Consider the following 22,019-nt stretch of genomic DNA (forward strand, 5'->3'; position numbering starts at 1 on the left):
ATTACCATATTCCTGTACATAGCCATGAAGATAAATGTATAGACACTTTGTCAAGTATCAGAGATATGTGAGAATAAGATCAACGTACCCAGACCAAAGGAACTTCAGATTGTCAATTTTGGACACCGTCAATCTGCTACTCTAAGCGTGCAAGTGGCATTTCTATTGTCTGACCTAACGGCAGAAGATAAATACGCCACGATAAGATAATATAAAAGTAATGTAACTACATGTAGTTAGTTAAATCTTCAGTAAAACGTGTGGAACACCTGTTACAGTGGTTAAATTATAAGTACTTAAGGGGTCACATATTTGTTAAAGCAAAGATCCCTAGGTAAGTCCAGGCTATTTAGGTCATTACATTTATCACGGTATTGTCGGGTTACCCTGTGAGTTGCTGTTATTTGCCACACTGAATGTCACTTAGTAGGTACAATTTATGCACAAAGCAGATGTGTAAACTACAATGGACCTGACAATCTTAAATTCCGTTCTTTTCCTCCGTAATTTAACCAATCTTTCACGTTGTTGACATGACATCTATCTTGTTTATATCATCCTTGCATACATCTATGGGACACCAAAGAAATAAGGTAAGTTTCTTGCAAACTTGAACATTTAAAATTTGCATTTGACTTGAAAATGCAACGAATACAAATCGGTGCCTCTAAACTATCAATTATTGCTTTTGGAGTTCTGGCTTTATCAATTATCGACACAAACACAATGAAAGTGAACAGAAATGGATTAAGAAAGCACGCTTTTCATAGCACATACTTCTTATCTCGGTTATTCGAAGCGTATAAACAGAATGGAATTACAGTACTGAATACGCATTTAAGACCAGAAAAACGTTTGAATTTGCGTTCCTTATGCTGTGTTGTTCACTAAAACAGTGTAACAATTACTATACAAAATAAATATCGCGTGGAAAATACAGAAATAACGAACAAGAAGCAATTGTAAACACTCGTCTGCTTATGTTTTCGGGATCCAAGATGGCGGCAGGCCCCGCCCACTGGCTTCAAAACAACGTACAGCGTAAGTCTGTAGCGCCACCTCCCCTTATTCTACCTCCATGGTTGCCTGTAAACCCGTGCCACGCCAGTGCTCTTGGAAGAGAGCTGTGGCGGCGACTTGTCTCTGTTGTTGTTACCGCGTAGTCATTAGCGAAGATGAAAAAAAAAAAACAATCGACATTCGAGCAGCGATTAAGTACTTCGTAAAGAAAGGTATGAAAGCAAGGGACATTCATGACGATTTCCATAATACACTGCAGGACTCTGCAACTGTTGCCAAGTGGACAAATGAATTTAAATTTGGTCGGGAGAGCTTAGACGGTGATCCGCGCAGTGGTCGCCCATGATGTGTCCCTACTCCAGAAATCGCTGCAAAAGTGCACAAAATGGTCGTGGAGGATCGCCGATTGAAAGTGTGTGAAATTGCTCACGCTTTCCAGATGTCATCCGAAAGGGTACATCACATTTTAACTGAAGAATTAAGAATGAAAAAATTATCTGCCAAATGGGTGCCGAAAAACTTGACGCTCGATCAAAAACTCACAAGAATGGACATATCGGAAGAATGTTTGGCAGCTTTAGGAGAAACGAACAAGATTTTTTGCACCGGTTTGTGACCACAGATGTAACTTGGATGGACTACTCTACCTCAGATACAAAATAAGTTAAATCAGTGGAAACTTGCTGATTCTCCGCCCCCAAAGGAAGCAAAGACAATTCCTTCGGCGGGAAAAGTCATGGCATCAGTGTTCTGGGATGCGAAAGGGATTGTGTTTGTAGATTATCTCCCCACTGGACAAACAATTACTGGAGAATATTATGCTAACCTCCTGTACCAATTGCAACAAAAGATACGTGAAAAAAGGCCAGGTTTAGCGAGGAAGAAAGTCATCTTCCATCAAGACAACACGCGCTCTCTCACATGTGCGGTCGCCATGGCAAAATTACACGAAATAAGGTACGAATTGTTGCCACACACGCCTTATTCACCAGTTACGGCTCTGTCACAGTTCCATCTCTCACCAAAACTGAAAATTTTTCTTGGTGGACGAAGATTCACTTCAAATGAAGAATTGATAGCTGGAGTTGACAACTATTTTGCAGGCCCGGGGGAAACTCATTTTCGAGATGGGATCAACGCACGGGAAACTACATTGAAAAATAAAAATAGTTACAGTGATGTAAGTACTTTTTTTCTATTCCATTGCGAGAACTTTTCAAACTACCCTCGTATTCATTATTCACGTCCTACTTGAGACGTGGAAGAACTATATAGCGGGACTATATGAGGACGATGTACTTGAGAGCAATATTATGGAAATGGAAGAGGATGTAGATGAAGATGAAATGGGGGATGTGATACAGCAAGAAGAATTTGACAGAACACTGAAAGACCTGAGTCGAAACAAGACATTATTTCATTAAAACAGCTGATAGCCTTGGGAGAGCCAACCATGACAAAAATCTTCCATCTGGTGGGCAAGACGCATGAGACAGGCGAAATAACCTCACACTCCAAGAAAGCAGGTGTTGACGGGTGTGAAAATTACCGAACTATCAGTTTAATAAGTCATGGTTGCAAAATACTAACACGGATTCTTCACAGAAGAATGTAAAAACGTTGAAGCCGACCTCAGGGAAGACCAGTTTGGATTCCATAGAAATGTTGGAACACACGAAGTTGTACTGACCTTACGACTTATCTTAGAAGATAGCTTAACAATAGACAAACCTCAGTTTCTAGCTTTTGTAAACTCAGAGAAAGCATTTGACAATGTTGACAGGATTATCTCTTTCAAATTCTGTAGGTGGCCGGTGTAAAATATAGGGAGCGAGAGGCTATTCACAGTTTGTACAGATATGTATTGAGCAAGCAGTAAAGGAAATAAAAGAAAAATTTGGAATAGGAATTAAAATCCATTGAGAAGAAATAAAAACTTTGAGGTTTGCCAATGACATTGTAATTCGATCAGACACAGCAAAGGACTTGGAAGAGTAGCTGAACGGAATGGCCAGTGTCCTGAAATGAGGATATAAGACGAAAATCAACAAAAGCAAAACGACGATAAGGGAATTTAGTCAAACTAAATCAGGTGATGCTGAAGGAATTAGATTAGGAAATGAGACACTTAAAGTTGCAGATGTGTTTTACTATCTGGGGAGCAAAATAACTGATGGTGGTCCAAGTAGAGAGGATACAAAATATAGACTGGCAATGGCAAGGAAAGCGTTTCTGAAGAAGAGAAATTTATTTACATCGAGTTTAGATTTAAGTGTCAGGTAGTTGTTCAGATGGCTCTCAGCACTATGGAACTTAACATCTGAGGTCATCAGTCACCTAGAACTTAGAACTATTTAAACCTAACTGACCTAAGGACACATCCATGCCCAAGGCATGCGACCGTAGTGGTCGCGCGGTTCCAGACTGAAGAGCCTAGAACCGCTCGGCCACAGCGGCCGGCCCAGGAAGTTGTAACACCTATTTTCGACCTATGACAATTTGTAGTATTGCTTATATATAATGTTGTATCTGTCATGGAAATTCGTTGACTGTGTCCATATGTTTAATTTATGTGAATTTTGGAACGATGCAGTTTAGTTTATGCTTGTGAATTTAAATAACTACTAAAATCATTGTTATGTAATGTACTATAAATGACGTGGTCCATAATTAGGGAACCTAGGGTTGAATGTAAAAGATGTATGGAAGCCCCGCAGCTACGGAAGTAGCCTGGCGGAGTGGGAAAGCTGTGGCTGACTCGCAACTCGTCCTTTGTGACGAGTAATGAGTCTCGGCTGAGCAGTGCTGTGGTTAACACCTCGGGAGTTTTGAAGTAAGAAGAGCTTAAGGGCAGTATTTATGGGCCTCGGATGCTGCATTTGGTGGTGCCATTATCACGGTATGGTTTTTGGCCCTATAAAAATATTATTTAGACGCCATGAAGAACAGTAATAGGGCTAGGCCAACAGCACTGCCATGACTACATCGCCGCCAGGTTAACTGCCACTGCAAATCGCCCCACCAGTGTCACCAGCTTTCCACTAAATTGTTTTGTATTTGGCATTCTTTAAATGGACCAGGTATTTGTGATATTTGATTTTAATAGTAATCGTGTTGTTACTAAAAGCTCTATCTTACACCCGTGATTATCCCAAGTCACAAACCTGGACAGGATTCCTATACTACTGAATTTAATTCCGAGTGTCCTGAGTTGTTATAAGAAAGTGGCTGAACTTGAATTTAAAGTTGTGTTGTCATTTGCATAGCCAATTATAATTTTGAGAAGGTCAAAAGACTGCTTATGAAAGCACATTTGTTATTTAAAGAGTTATCGTCTGTGGTGCTTTACTTAACTAATAATTAATTATAAGAATACTTAACTCTTCTCATATATACTGGTATAGTTTTGTTAATGACCACGGTTCTTAAAACCATGAAAGTTTAAGGTCCTCATTGTAAGGTAACAGGGGATAATATGGAGCTCTTTCAAGTACTTCATAATTTAAATTTAAAGCGCAGCAGCAGAGATAATATGCTGGGGAAAATAGACCGGAAAATACTTGTTTTGTGTTTTGAAGGGCGTTGTAGTTCCGTTGCATAGTTCTTTGGTTTTCTTTTAAGTGCAACGAAGTGTGGTGATAAATGTGTAAAATTATATGATGTATTTAGATTTAAGTATTAAAATCCTATAAAAAATTGTAAATGAATTGTGGCCATGTTTAGGGATTATTTTGACTAATGTAGTGTCACGTGACCCGACTCAGGACTGTGGATATGAGCGGGAAAATCGGGGTCTTTGGTCGTTGTCCGTTGCGGTGGCAAGTCGGGAGCGGCAAAGTGTCGCGAGTGAAAGCATGGACGCCAGTGTATCTGAAGGAACATCGTGAGAGTGTGTAGGTGCGGGACAAACAGTGTACGAATTGCACCTATTATTATTGGTACAGTTCGGATTTATTTGTGAACTTAAAAATGCATGGCCACAAAGTTAAAGTGTTTATTTTGAATAAATAAGTTTCAGTCTGAACGTGTATAGTTCATTTCACTGCTGTTCAAAAGCTAGGCAATATATGACTCAGTTGTAGGGGCGCAAATGCAACCGTTTACTACCAATCCCCTTTGCATATGAGCCACGTGAAAAATAGGCAGTGATCAAGCCCGAGTTAAGTTGCATCATGTAGCAGCCTAGTTATTTAATGAATCAATGCAAAGGCTCCCTCAGAGCCAGTGTAGTTAGATCCGAATTCTGTTTAGTTGCTTCAAACCGAGTTTAAGAAAGAACTAATCTAATGCAAGATCGTTAATGCACAGGCATAGAGACCCTGTATTAGGCAGTGAAGTTATAGATTATGATCATTAGTAAACCATGATTTAAATGCAGAATTATTCAGAGATTTTCCCTGTTCAGTATTGCTACTAGTTTCATGTGTGTCGGTATTTGATTTATAAACTGTTCATTGAAGGTACATGTTTTTGAGAGGCAATATATTGCTGTTTACTATCTCATTCGTCATTTGCTTCTCCTTACTACTTAGCAGCACATTTATTGTTTGTTTGTTTGTGTGTGTGTGTGTGTGTGTGTGTGTGTGTGTGTGTGTGCGTGTGTGTGCGCGCGCGCGCGCGCGCGCGCCAAGGAAGGTTAGGTTAGCCTTAACACTGACTTCTGCTTTATCATTTTGCTTGACACTTCTTATTCTTTCGCTTACGCCATAGTCCCGCAGCGTTTGCAGGGTCAGTGCGGTAAGAGCGGATTTGGCAAGGTTGGTTTTAGAGGTGGGCGGATGCCCTTCCTGCCGCCACCCCGTACTCCCAGGGATGGAATCAGTGTACCCCAGCCGTCTGCATCTAGTGTAAATCGTGAAAGAGTGCGAACGTGTTTCAGATGTCTGTGACGCGTGTAACTGAGACGGAACGTGGGTTCCAGCCCGGTATTCACCTAGTGGGATGTGGGAAACCGCCTAAAAACCATATCCAGGCTGGTCGGCACACTTGCTGTCGTCGTTAATCCGCCGGGCGGATTCGATCCGGGGCCAGCGCGCCTGCCCAAGTCCAGGAAGCAGCGCGTCAGTGCTCTCGGCTACCCTTGCGGTTTTTTTTTTTTTTTTTTTTTTTTGCTTGACGCAATAACGCCTAATTAGGCTGACGACCTGTTGTAATACCTAATATTACAACTTGCTTTTGTGCTGGAAGAACGTCAGTTCCTGGCCCGCCGTTTACTGTTGGTTATACTCTGCTGGAGTATTTCGAAAACCGAATCCCAGTCTGATTGCTCTGTTTCTATTAGGTTATCTCACGATCACATCTCAGAAATTCCTAGCACAGGTATAACGTTAGCATCGATTGCCGTTCAAGGTGATGGATAGTAGCGTTACAAAGTCTTTTCCGAAAGTGTCTGTATGAAGTGTAGCCATGTATTGTAGCGAAACGTGGACAATAAACAGTTTAGACAAAAAGAGAATAGAAGCTTCCGAAATGTTGTGCTACAGAAGAATGCTGAAGATTAGATGGGTAGATCACGCAACTGATGAGGAGGTAATGAACAGAATTGGGGAGAAGAGGGATTTGTGGAACAATTTGACTAGAAGAAGGGAGCGGTTGGTAGGATACGTTCTGAGGCAATGTAGTATGGGAGGGAAGTGTAGGGTAAAAATCGTAGAGGGAGACCAAGAGATGAATACTCTAAGCAGATTCAGAAGGATGTAGGTTGCACTAGTTATCCGGAGATGAAGAGGCTTGCACAAGATAGAGCAGCATGGAGAGCTGCACTGACCAGGCTTTGAACTGAACACAACAACAACACTTGAGACTGCTCCACCAAACTCTCTGCAGCAGACTATTTTCCGGTGCGAGGTTGGCTGTTGCAAACTTTCTATTGTGCCGCACGGAAACAAACTCTAATATACAATTTCGCTACATTATTCATAAGTCTGATGCCATAATATGAATGTTCTCTCTCTGATGGCTGTGGCACATTAGCGGGAGATGTCAAAACCTGAAAGGTGCAGTGGTAACTTTGTGCCATTAAGACTTTGTGCCATTAAGGCTTTTCAGTGAGATAATGCAACTCGTTTATAATTCCAAATTTCTGTAGACGATAATGCAGCAGATTACGCCAATGAAATGTAAATATAAAAAAAATCGCACGTTCTAGTCCTACGCCAGCTAGAATGATGATTTGTTGGCCATTAAAATTGCTACACCACGAAGATGACGTGCTACAGACGCGAAATTTAACCGATCGGTGGATTCAGGAGGGTAATACGAAACACCGTGCAGGATCCCAACGGCCTCGTATCACTAGCAGTCGACATGACAGGCATCTTATCCGCACAGCTGTAACAGATCGTGCAGCCACGTCTCGACCCCTGAGTCAACAGATGGGGACGTTTGTAAGACAACAACCATCTGCACAAACAGTTCGATAACGTTTGCAGCAGCTCGAAAACTGTGGCTTCCTCGTTGCTCCACGACAACCGACCAACTGCCAAGGACCGGAAGCGGTGAAAGGACCAAATACACTACCGGTCATTAAAATTGCTACACCACGCAGATGACGTGCTACAGACGCGAAATTTAACCGACAGGAAGAAGACGGCGTGACACGTAAATGATTAGCTTTTCAGAGCATTCACACAACGTTGGCGTCAGTGCCGACACCTACAACGTGCTGACATGAGGAAAGTTTCGAACCGATTACTCATACACAAACAGCAGTTGACCGGCGTTGCCTGGTGAAACGTTATTGTGATGCCTCGTGTAAGGAACAGAAATGCGTACCATCACGTATCCGACTTTGATAAAGGTCGGACTGTAGCCTATCGCGATTGCGGTTTATCGTATCGCGACACTGCAGCTCGCGTTGGTCAAAATCCAATGACTGTTAGCAGAATATGGAATCGGTGGGTTCAGGAGGGTAACACGGAACGCCGTGCTGGATCCCAACGGCCTCGTATCGCTAGCAATCGAGATGACAGGCATCTTATCCGCATTGCTGTAACGGATCGTGCAGCCATGTCTCGATCCCTGAGTCAACGGATGGGGACGTTTGCAAGACATCAACCATTTGCACCAACAGTTCGACGACGTTGGCAGCAGCATGGACTATCAGCTCGGAGACCGTGGCTACGGTTACCCTTGACGCTGCATCACAGACAGGAGCGCCTGCGATGGTGTACTCCACGACGAACCTGGGTGCACGAATGGCAAAACGTCATTTTTTCGGATGAATCCAGGTTCTGTTTACGGCATCATGATGGTCGCATCCGTGTTTGTCGTCATGGCGGTGAACACACATTGGAAGCGTGTATTCGTCATCGCCATACTGGCGTATCACCCGGCGTGATTGTATGGGGTGCCATTGGTTACACGTCTCGGCCACCTCTTGTTCGCACTGACGGCACTTTGAACAGTGGACGTTACATTTCAGATGTGTTACGACCAGTAGCTCTAACCTTCATTCGATCCCTGCAAAACCCTACATTTCGGCAGGATAATGCACGACCGCATGTTGCAGGTTCTGTACGGGCCTTTCTGGATGCAGAAAATGTTCGACTGCTGCCCTAGCCAGCACATTCTCCAGATCTCTCACCAACTGGAAACGTCTGGTCGATGGTGGCCGAGCAACTGGCTCGTCACAATACGCCAGTCACTACTCTTGATGAACTGTGGTATCGTGTTGAAGCTGCATGGGCAGCTGTACCTGTACACGCCATCCGAGCTCTGTTTAACTCAATGCCCAGGCGTATCAAGGCCGTTATTACGGCCAGAGGTGGTTGTTCTGGGTACTGATTTCTCAGGATCTATGCACCCAAATTGCGTGAAAATGTAATCACATGTCAGTTCTAGTATAATATATTTGTCCAATGAATACCCGTTTATCATCTGCATTTCTTCTTGGTGTAGCAATTTTAATGGCCAGTAGTGTACGTTATTTACCGAAATATCCTCACGAACAAATTGCACGGATATTGTCAAGCCACAAACTGTAGTTAGTAAAGAAGAAGAGTGTGTGTTTTCTGCACATGGTGTGATCAGTTTCCCATTTTTATTGCTGGATTTGCGGTCCACTGTAAAAGCGTATGTGGTTACAGAGTGTCATGAGTATTTTGTATTCCTGAATTAAAAAAATATATATATGGGACCAGCGAGTTTGTAAAACACCGAAAAAATTTTAATACATCAAATACTCAAGAAAATATGACTATTTTCGAGCATCTACGTTCATTTAAAAACATTACCTTGTACGTGGTTGGTGTAAGGCCACTCATTATTGAGCATTGAAAAACCCAAGGACAAGACAGTGGCACAGTGTCACCCCGTCCTATGGGATGACTTTGTGGCAAGTTTCTGACAATGTAAATTCCGTGTGGCTAAGGGCCTCCCGTCTGGTAGACAGTCCGCCTGGTGCAGTTGGCGCCACTTCGGCGATTAGCGTGTCGATTGGGATGAAATGATGATGATGATGATGATGATGATGATGATGATGATGATGATGATGATGACACAATACCCAGTCCCTGAGTGGAGAAATTCTTCGACCCAGCTGGGCACCGAACCTGGGCCGTTAGTTATGACATTCCGTCGCACTGACCACTCAGCTACCAGGGGCGGACAGTTTCTGACAGTGTTTTTGGGAGACAGGTGTACTAACGAAATAAATAATAAGTTTATTGGATGAGGCTTGTGTTCAACTTAGAAACACCTTCAAAATATAGCAAAAAAAAAAATTCTAGAATAAAGTTTTTTTTTTGTGCCACAAAATCACCCTGGTTTATGGTATTCGAAAGAGAAATGCACTCAAGAGTAGTCTCAGATTCATGCAGAAACAAGCCGGCCGGTGTGGCCGAACGGTTCTAGGCGCTTCAGTCTGGAACGGCGCTGCTGTTACGGTCGCAGGTTCGGACCTGCCTCGGGCATGGATGTGTGTGATGTCCTTAGGTTAGTTAGGTTTAAGTAGTTCTAAGTTCTAGGGGACTGATGACCTCAGATGTTAAGTCCCATAGTGCTCAGAGCCATTTTGAACCAAGCAGACACAGTTTACTTGGTGCATCACAGTTGGAATTTCGGAAGGTTTTTCTTGACTGAAAATGCTGTTCATACATTCACTGACCAAATATTACACGCCTTAAATAATAAAATATCGCCATCTCGCATTTGTTTGTGGCCTGTAGAGTAATTCCTTGTGTAGATCATGTTGTCTTTAGAAACACAAGTTTTATCGAATTGATGGCTTTACAAACAACTGATATGAGTCTTACATAACAAACAGAATGCAATAAAGTTACTAAAATTATTAAAAAACATGCACATAATGTCATAAATCACTAATCCAGACAAAAGAGTTATTAAGGCTATATGGAATGCCGTGGAACGAGAGACAAGACAGGCAACCACAGAAGAAGATAACATCACTATTGAACTGTAAGGGCTATAAATGATGAGTCAAGGGTAGCAAATATATTTAATAATAATTTCTTAAATACAGTAAAACGCATAGGGACGAACAGTTCAACAGAAAATTCACAATACTATGTCAGAAAAGCCACTCTTACAAAATTCAGTCTACGAATATATTACCAGCTTCTCCCTCTGAAATTACGAAAATTATGTACTCTATAAAAAATAAATGCGCATCTGGGTTTGATGGTGTTTCCAATTGAGAAGATTTGTTCCCTGTCTTATCTGAAATGTGTAATGCATCACTAATTCAAGGCATTTTTCCAGAGATACTGAAATATGTCATTGTCACACCCCTCTTTAAGAAAGGTGATAGGAGAGATGTCATTAACTGCCGACCTGTTTCACCGCTGACATGATTTTCCAAAAAATTTGAGAAGGTGACATATTGTATAATAGCATCTCACATTGCCAACAATAATCTCCTCAACAAATCACAGTCCGAGTTTGAGAATAGTTCCTCCAGTGAGGATCCCATTTACATGTCCACTCACAAAACTGCAAGCGCATTAAATGACAAAATAGCGCCGACTGGTATTTTCTGCAACCTATCTAAGGCATTTGATTGTGTCAATCACAGTACTGTCCTAGATAAACTGAAGTTTCATTGCATTGGTGTGATAGCCAACCAGTAGATATTGTCATATCTTACAAAGAAAGCTGATACTTATACTTAGTAGTTCAATCCATATAGCCTGAGGACGTTATTCTGACTGGGGAGAAATCATGTAAGAGGTTCTCCAGGACTCAATATGAGGTCCACTATTGTTCCTCATACATGTAAACGACCTTCCATCTAATATACAACAAGCAGAATTAGTTGTTTTTGTGGATGACACTAGTATTGTAGTCAGTCCAAGAAGACATATAGAAATAGAAGAAATGTTAAACAATATTTTGAAAGATAGCATTGACTGTTTTTCTGAGAATGGTCTCACCCTCAGTTTTAAAAAGACACGAAATATTCAGTTAGCACATCTAGGGGTACTGCACCAATTATAAGTGTAGCACTCGGTGCGGAAATAGTAAATAGAGTGGAAACTTCATAATTGTTAGGTGTACATACTGATGAAAATTTAAACTGGAAAAGGCACATGTTGAAACTACTAAATCAATTTAGTTCAACCACATTTGCACTTAGAATCATGGCAAATCTTGGAGACAGACAAAGCTGTAAGTTGATATATTCTGCATATTTTCATTCAATAAAGTCACATGGAAAAATGTTCTAGGTTAATCCATATTTAAGACAGAAAGTCTTCGTCGCTCAAAAACGTTCTGCAACAGTAATCTGTGGTGCTCACCCACGATCATCTTGTAGACGGCTGGTTAAGGATGTGGCCACACTGACTACTGATTCACAGTGCATTTATTCCCTCATGAAGTTTTTTGTAGATACTACACTTAAAATGGAACAATGATGTTCGTAATTACAACAACAGAAGGAAAAATGACATTCATTACTCCCAGTTAAGGTCGTCTTTAGCATAAAACGAGGCGCACAATGCTGCAACTAAAATGTTTGGCAACTTATCCAGTGATATAAAATGTCTGACAGACAACAAAGTAAAATTTCAAAAGAAACTGAAAAATGTTTCCCTTTGAATACTTCTATTCCATAAAAGAATTTCTTTTACTGTAACGTGTAAAGGTGGTGGATATGAATTAGTAACTCACATATGTATATTAGAAAATAAAATTAAATAAATTAAAACAAACTTACAAATGTTTCACATTCATCCATATTTACAAATTAATTTACGATGTGAATGTAAAATAACTAGTTCCTTGTCAGTACGATTTATTATGCAAATCGGTCCATGGAACACAAAGCTAATTAACTAATAAGTTACGCTGAATAATTCAAAAAAATATTGTCTGGGAGAACATTTTAGTGACTGGGAAGAAATCACGAAAGGATTCCCACAGGGCTGAATCGTGGTTCCACTCCCATGCATTATATTTGTGGATGAGCTTCGACTTTTTGTGAATTATACTAGTGTTATAATGAATCCACTTAGGAACAAAGTAATAGATACATTGTTAATGATGTTTTCCACATAATTACTAAGTAGTTCTCTCCCTTACTTTTGAGAAAAAACACTACATTCAATTCTTTATAGGTAAAGTGATATCAACAATTTATATAGCAAATGAACGGGGTAGAGTGTTCCAAATTTAGGGGTGTATGAATTGATGAAAGGTACATGTGGAAAAAAGCTGACCTACTCAAACAGTTAAGTTTAGCTGCTTTTGTCCTTATAATTGCTTGTCTTGGAAACAAGCAAATCAACCTCCTAGTATATTTTGCACATTTCCTTTGAATAATATCTTATGGAATAATTTTCTGGGCTAACTCATCAGATAGAAAGTACTGAGTGCACAGAACCGATCAGTAGGGACAACAGGTGGTGTTCATCCGCAGTCATCTTATACGTATGTCTTTAAGGATATACAGGGTGAGTCACCTAACGTTACCGCAGGATGTATTTCGTAAACCACATCAAATACTGACGAACCGATTCCACAGACCGAACGTGAGGAGAGGGGCTAGTGTAATTGTTTAATACAAACCATACAAAATGCACGGAAGTATGTTTTTCAACACAAACCTACGTTTTTTTAAATGGAACCACGTTAGTTTTGTTAGCACATCTGAACATATAAACAAATACGTAATCAGTGCCGTTTGTTGCATTGTAAAATGTTAATTACATCCGGAGATATTGTAACCTAAAGTTGACGCTTGAGTACCACTCCTCCGCTGTTCGATCGTGTGTATCGGAGAGCACCGAATTACGTAGGGATCCAAAGGGAACGGTGATGGACCTTAGGTACAGAAGAGACTGGAACAGCACATTACGTCCACATGCTAACACCTTTTTATTGGTCTTTTTCACTGACGCACATGTACATTACGATGAGGGGTGAGGTACACGTACACACGTGGTTTCCGTTTTCAATTACGGAGTGGAATGGAGTGTGTCCCGACACGTCAGGCCAATAGATGTTCAATGTGGTGGCCATCATTTGCTGCACACAATTGTAATCTCTGGCGTAATGAATGTCGTACACGCCGCAGTACATCTGGTAATGTACATGCGCGTCAGTGAAAACGGCACTGATTACGTATTTGTTTATACGTTCAGATGTGCTAACAAAACTAACGGGGTTCCATTTAAAGAAACGTAGGTTTGTGTTAAAAAACATACTTCCGTGCATTTTTTTACGGTTTGTATTAAACAATTACGCTAGCCCCTCTCCTCACGTTCGGTCTGTGGAATCGATTCGTCAGTATTTGATGTGGTTTACGAAATATATCCAGCGGTAATGTTAGGTGACTCACCCTGTATATATTCCCTAATCAGATTCGTCCTGGATAACCCATCACAGTTTCATAAGAATTGCGAAGTACATACCTAGAAAACTAGAGGAATATGTTACCTTTGCTGCACGTGAAAGACGGTGGTGCCTTCCAGGCAGGCCACTCCCATGGTAACACCTGTCAGGCACTTCTCCCTTCATTTTGTTTCGTTGATTATCATACAATTTCATTCCCCTCTGGTATATCTGAATTTCCCCTGATTGATATTAATCTGATGGACTGTTAGGGTTAGGGTAAACCGCTGATTCATCTCACAGTACTTGCATGACTTGAGTAGCAGTAGTAGAATTAAACTCTGCTATAGAGACAGTTTTTTGGATGCTGCAGGTGACCATTGGTTTAGGGGCAACTTTAGAACTTTCCCCCAGCAGCAAGCGAGTTTGCGGATTCATTTTGTAGCCACCAAAACTGGCCGTGGGCCCTCCAGTGTGCTGGTTTATGAGCCGCCATAGTGAATATCATGGTCACAACACAAGGTCAAAACAGGACTTTCATAGTAACCAGTCAAATCTTACCCTTATACAGAATGGAGTAAATTATGCAGGTGTCATCAAAAGCCTTGCTCCTGCTTGTTGCTGAAACACCAGAGTTCAAGCGCAAACTGAAGGAATACCTAATACAAAAGTCATTCTGTTCAATTAGTGAATTTTTTAGTGCATAGGAGGAAGTTTTTATTATACAACTGAGTTCAATGTATGCATAAAGGTAAACTATTTATTGCTGTAGTGTTATATTGTTGTTCAAATACTTTGATGTTGTTAATTTGAAAGTGTACACATCAGTATTAATCCTGATGTATCTAATATGTTTTTATTTCTTCTAGTGTTCCATGTTGTTACCATGCGTCTTGTCATGAATTAACTATGTTGCGTGCTGCTGTATTGTTAACACTGTAAAAATACTGACTCTTTCCATATCCTTGCAACTCCATTGCTATCAGGATCAAAGGAACTCGCAATAAAATAAATAAATATTTATCAACGACATTGGAAAAGAAGTTACACATTTAGACTGACGCAGAAACATGGAGTAAATAACAGTATTTGACAGTGTGGTGATAATAAAATGTAAAAAGTAAAGGGTTGAACAGTAAATAAATATAAACAGAGTAAACACGAAAAAAGTAGAACAGCATGCCTGCATAACAGTTTATACAGTGTATTAATAAACAAAACCAATAAAATAAAATAAAATTACTACTTGGCAAGGCTACTTCTGGATGTATAAAACATGGAGAATGATACATAAACCAATTAAAAGAAGAAAGAATTATCAATGTAACAACATAATATATAAGGAACTTAAGCAATATCAATGAGATAAACAGAAATGAATAAATGCAGGAAACTAAAGGAGTGTGAGGGAACATACAATAAATGCCATCTTTTAGTGTGTTTTCGTAAAGCATTTTAAAAAGTAAAAAGCTGAACAGTATACAAATATAAAAGGAGCAAACAGGAAAACCACTGAATATGCTCTAATGAAAGACACCTCTGCAAACTATTTAGTTGCCAATGCACTAAAGAAAGAAACCAGATTTGAGTGTACATCCCACAGGCTATTGATTTTTCACTCCCTCAAGATCTTAGAAGTTACATCAACAAGATACCATTGCCACAAAATCTGATAAAGAATAAACTGCAGTAATCTCTGTCTGCATTATACCCTGTCTTCCACCTTTAAGCTCTCAGCTTTTCAAATCTCATCCAATGCAGTCCCCAACAATCAGTCTTTCCTTCTCACCCCATATGGTAAGCCTCCCCTGATCTACGGGTCTGGGTGACTTTCCCAAAATCTCCCCCTTTTTCTAGACCTCGCCAGTCCTTTTCCTTCACCCCTCTTCCTTGTTCCGCTAGCGGCCAAGCAAGAGGGTGGGAGCGCCACGGCTGAATACAAAATGACACTTCTTTAAAAACTGGCGGCGCTGTGCATGCTGGCGTTGGACTAACCGCTTTATTAGCAAGTGGACGTGACGTGGGAGTCTGGTCTCCTTATTCCATGTGCGGGTCCAGGTAAAGCGGCGTCGGACGGGCGCCCGGCTAATGTGGTTATTACAAGAACAGCGTACCCTGTGAGATGGGACGACGAATTTCTCCGGATGTCATGTTTCTTAGATGCCGCCACGCCCCGCCAAAACGACGCCAAATAAATCGTTTTATGGACGAGACAGAGCTTGTTTTCACTGGGAAGCTTTCCTCATCTTGTGAAATACGCCGGGGGTTTGGCTGCAGGACCTCCAGGCGTTGTGTGCTGTTTTTTCGGGGAACGGAATGTGTACTGCACAGAAGTGATTGGTTAAGGAAGACCGGGTCTCCTAGCTAGAAAACATCATTGGCTCGGTAACCACAGCTGGGGAATGATAGGTTGAGAACATCAGGGGGAACGGCTGTTTTTCCGAAGGTTTTGCGCAAAAGGGAGAGGCAGGGACTTGCTTCTCGCCTGTTGTGGAGTACAGTTGCTAGAGCTCTTCCTTGTCTATGGAGAGAGCAGCTATTTGTAAAGACGTCCTGACAGCCAGGCGAAACTTCATATTTTCGCGGATGTGAGACTATCTACGCAGTACGAGGTTTCGCCAGTGCCCGCACACAGACGACAGAATCTCATCTTTCACCGGCTATATTGGTAACATTGCGCAGCTTAGGAAAATTCAGAACGGTATCAATCACTTTCACGACCATCTTTTTTCGTAGCAGCCTTGTATGTGCAGTAGTCGCTTCCAGTGTCCATAGCATGCTTAATTATAGTTTGATGTGAGAGGCCAATCAGTGGAACGATACAGTAGAGGGTGCTTGGCTACATTGGCATTTTTCCACTCACAGTACCCTGTCGCATCTACACAAAAATTCCAGTTAGGTTCCCCAAGTCTGTGCCAACCAACCTGAGTTCGTGTTAATAAAATGTTATACACTTGAAGTTTCTCTTTACATGTTTGTTCTCTCTTGACCTTGATATTAGTTAGTAAACCTCTGTGATACCGTAGGCCCTTGTTATCAATTTTTGAATGACACCCATTCTCATGCCCTACGATGTCATTTATTTTGTTGTGGGTTTGAAGGAATTAAATTAAGTTTATGTCAAGTTAGTCAACTCAGGAGTGATCCACACTGGGGCTGTTGATACACGTGGCACCTCTTGGATGTGGTGGTTACGACTTTTTAGTTGTTTGGCAGACAGAAGACTGCCACCACCATAGGCTAGCTTGCACACATTACTAAAGTTGTCAGTGGCTAAGACAGGAGATCAATACGCATCAACAAACATTTTTGATCAGTGGCCCAATAACATTAAATGGCTGCGAAGTAGTAAAATAAAATTTAAATGTAACATGAATCCATTTCTTGTCGACAGATCTTTTTATTCCATACACGAAATTTTACTTACAATCTTGTTTACAGTGGTGTTGCATGAATAGGACTATGAAATAATATGTCCATTAATGTTAAATATGTGTTAGTGTACCAACTAGGGACTTACACTAAAACTAATCTTGTATACGTATCCTCTAAAGTAACTCATTCCAAATTATTTCAATCAAGATATCATTCAAGTGATACGTGTAACATTTACGTAACTAACTAACGTTCCAATGCTCAAGACCTTGGTTGTTATCTCTGACGACGCAGCGACCGCCCACACAGTGTTGTGACAACCAGCTCGTCCACGATACTCTAAGCTAGAAAAGATAAACAAGTTTCCTTCAAGAAAATTACCGTGCTGTGGCATGGAAAATACATAATTCCTATGTTGCAAACATATTGTGTTTGCTCACATACAAGTCATGTTCGTGCAGTTTTAACTAACAGTCGCATCTCTAACGACCTTGATCTCTATGGGATGTTAAAAGGTAATATTACTCCCCTCTTTGGAAACAGTCAAGCTGCGATAACGAAACTTGCTTAACGTGTCACACGTCCTGCGCGCGCGCGCGCGCGCGCGCGCGCGCGCGCGCACACACACACACACACACACACACACACACACACAAAGAAAACAGCGAATGAATTATCCGAATGGAAGGGAAATCCGTAGATGTGATGTTCATTACAGACAAACAAATAATTACGATTTCAGAAAAACTGGATCATTTATTCAAAAGAACAACGCTGAAAAATTGAGCTAGTCAATAACACGTTGGTCCACCACTGGCTCTTATGAAAGCAGTTATACAGCTTGGTGTTCATTGGATGTCCCCACTGAGCGATATGTCAGGTTCACTCCAATTGGCGCGTTAGAACGTCAAAATCCCGAGCTTGGAGGGACCTGCCCATAATACTGCAAACGTTCTCAATTGAGGAGAAATCCAGTGAACTTGTTGGCCAAGATAGGGTTTGACAAGCATATTGTAGCTGAAATTTAAGCCCAGGATCGCTTGTCATGAATGCAGTGTAGAATATCGTCGACCTTCTGCTGTGCCGTTGGGGTGACCCACCTGACAACCAAAAGGTTGTTGCTATATGAAACGTCCTAGTGGTCAGGCAGTATGGGGAGGCCACAGTGATGGTGCTATCCCACCACTGTGCAGGTCATCTCCAGACTCGTCTTCGGCCTGGCATCTCAATCCTAGGATAGAATCAGTGATGAGTCCAGCCTAGAAAAAAGTCCCGATGACCAGCGAAAACTTGTCCGTTGATGCAGTGGGGTATCAACCTGACTATCGTTACCCGCCATACAGCCCAACAACCAGGAGTGATAGTCTGGGGTGCCATTCATTTCATAGCAGGACTCCTTTGGTGATCATCCGCGGCACCGTTACAGCGTAACAATACGTCGACGATATTCTACGTTCAAGAATCATAAAAGAAGGTTGTATACCTGGAAGAATCCTGGAGATACTAAAAGGTATCAGATAGATTATATAATGGTAAGACAGAGATTTAGGAACCAGGTTTTAAATTGTAAGACATTTCCAGGGGCAGATGTGGATTCTGACCACAATCTATTGGTTATGAACTGCAGATTGAAACTGAAGAAACTGCAAAAACGTGAGAATTTAAGGAGATGGGACCTGGATAAACTGAAAGAACCAGAAGTTGTAGAGAGTTTTGGGAGAGCATAAGGGAACAATTGACAGGAATGGGGGAAAGAAATACAGTAGAAGAAGAATGGGTAGCTTTGAGGGATGAAGTAGTGAAGGCAGCAGAGGATCAAGTAGGTAAAAAGACGAGGGCTAATAGAAATCCTTGGGTAACAGAAGAAATATTGAATTTAATTGATGAAAGGAGAAAATATAAAAATGCAGTAAATGAAGCAGGCAAAAAGGAATACAAACGTCTCAAAAATGAGATCGACAGGAAGTGCAAAATGGCTAAGCAGGGATGGCTAGAGGACAAATGTAAGGATGTAGAGGCCTGTCTCACTAGGGGCAAGATAGATACTGCCTACAGGAAAATTAAAGAGACCTTTGGAGAGAAGAGAACCACTTGTATGAATATCAAGAGCTCAGATGGCAACCCAGTTCTAAGCAAAGAAGGGAAGGCAGAAAGGTGGAAGGAGTATATAGAGGGTTTATACAAGGGCGATGTACTTGACAATATTATGGAAATGGAAGAGGATGTAGATGAAGATGAAATGGGAGATAAGATACTGCGTGAAGAGTTTGACAGAGCACTGAAAGACCTGAGTCGAAACAAGGCCCCAGGAGTAGACAACATTCCATTAGAACTACTGATGGCCTTGGGAGAGCCAGTCATGACAAAACTCTACCATCTGGTGAGCAAGATGTATGAGACAGGCGAAATACCCTCAGACTTCAAGCAGAATATAATAATTCCAATCCCAAAGAAAGCAGGTGTTGACAGATGTGAAAATTACCGAACTATCAGTTTAATAAGTCACAGTTGCAAAATACTAACGCGAATTCTTTACAGACGAATGGAAAAACTGATATAAGCGGGCCTCGGGGAAGATCAGTTTGGTTCCGTAGAAATATTGGAACACGTGAGGCAATACTAACCTTACGACTTACCTTAGAAGCTAAATTAAGAAAAGGCAAACCTACGTTTCTAGCATTTGTAGACTTAGAGAAAGCTTTTGACAATGTTAACTGGAATACTCTCTTTCAAATTCTGAACGTGGCAGCGATAAAATACAGGGAGCGGAAGGCTATTTACAATTTGTACAGAAACCAGATGGCAGTTATAAGAGTCGAGGGGCATGAAAGGGAAGCAGTGGTTGGGAAAGGAGTGAGACAGGGTTGTAGCCTCTCCCCGATGTTATTCAATCTGTATATTGAGCAAGCAGTAAAGGAAACCAAAGAAACATTCGGAGTAGGTATTAAAATTCATGGGGAAGAAGTAAAAACTTTGAGGTTCGCCGATGACATTGTAATTCTATCAGAGACAGCAATGGACTTGGAAGAGCAGTTGAACGGAATGGACAGTGTCTTGAAAGGAGGATATAAGATGAACATCAACAAAAGCAAAACGAGGATAATGGAATGTAGTCAAATTAAATCTGGTGATGCTGAGGGAATTAGATTAGGAAATGAGACACTTAAAGTAGTAAAGGAGTTTTGCTATTTAGGGAGTAAAATAACTGATGATGGTCGAAGTAGAGAGGATATAAAATGTAGACTGGCAATGGCAAGGAAATCGTTCCTGAAGAAGAGAAATTTGTTAACATCGAGTATAGATTTAAGTGTCAGGAAGTCGTTTCTGAAAGTATTTGTATGGAGTGTAGCCATGTATGGAAGTGAAACATGGACGATAAATAGTTTGGACAAGAAGAGAATAGAAGCTTTCGAAATGTGGTGCTACAGAAGAATGCTGAAGATAAGGTGGGTAGATCACGTAACTAATGAGGAGGTACTGAATAGGATTGGGGAGAAGTTTGTGGCACAACTTGACTAGAAGAAGGGATCGGTTGGTAGGACATGTCCTGAGGCATCAAGGGACCACAAATGTAGCATTGGAGGGCAGCGTGGAGGGTAAAAATCGTAGAGGGAGACCAAGAGGTGAATACACTAAGCAGATTCAGAAGGATGTAGGTTGCAGTAGGTACTGGGAGATGAAGAAGCTTGCACATGATAGAGTAACATGGAGAGCTGCATCAAACCAGTCTCAGGACTGAAGACCACAACAACAACAACATTCTACGCCCAGTTTTGTTGCCTTTCACGTCATGCCATCCTGGGCGTACATTTCAGGAAGATGTGCTCGCCAGCACACGACAAGCGTTTCCACCGCTTATTTTAGTGCTTGCCAAACTCTTCCTTGCCCAGCAAGGTCGCCCGATATCTCCCCAGTCGAGAACGTTTGGACAGCTATGGGCAAGCTCGGGATTTTGACTGTATAACACGCCAGTTGAACGAAATCTGGCACGATATCCCTCAGGAGGACATCCAATTAATACCTAGCCGAATAACTGATTTCATAAGGGCCAGTGGCGAAACAACGCGTTATTGACTTGCTCAACGCGGCAAGCTCGTATTCTTGAATAAATCATCCAGTTTTTTTGAAATTGTAATCGACTGATTTGCGTCCCATTCGTATAAGCCGTTCGTGGTGCGTGTTTTCTTCTCTCTCTCTCTCTCTCTTACAGTGCATCCACCCTTCAATTTGAGGCATTGTTCTAAATTATTGATGACTTCCACGAGACCCTCATTAGAAAAGTCATAATTTTGATGGTTCAGGACACTAAGGTACTTCTGTTGCATCACTATGAAGTATTTCAGCCTTAACTTCACGCTTAATATAATCGTCATATGCTTCGATAACCATTTCATTTTGTTCCTTGCTATCATTTTCAGACAATCGTGCGAAAAACCTGAGCCTTCGGCATCAGCACCACAAAACACAAAACACTGCTTATAATGTCATGTTTACTAACGTCTTCCTCTACATCTTTTTGACCTATTATTAATTGTGCACACGTCTTTTGCGTGGCATATTCTACCTTCCTTTCCTCTTTATTCATCATAACCTCCCCCACATCTACGTCTTTTACCTCATGTACATCAGTAACAGTACAAATATTCTCCTTTTCACTCGCCTTCTCTGGCTCTCTTTTATTCTTTAATGATGCCTTTTCGCACGATTCCAATATTGAGTTATCCTTATCATATGACATATTAATTTTATTTTCAGTTTTACATTCGTCTTTTAGAGTGTAGGAAATGTAATCTATGAGCAAATTATATATTTTGTCTTTGTCATATAATCTC

Source organism: Schistocerca nitens, chromosome 10 (assembly GCF_023898315.1).
Source record: "Schistocerca nitens isolate TAMUIC-IGC-003100 chromosome 10, iqSchNite1.1, whole genome shotgun sequence".
Lineage (NCBI taxonomy): Eukaryota > Metazoa > Arthropoda > Insecta > Orthoptera > Acrididae > Schistocerca > Schistocerca nitens.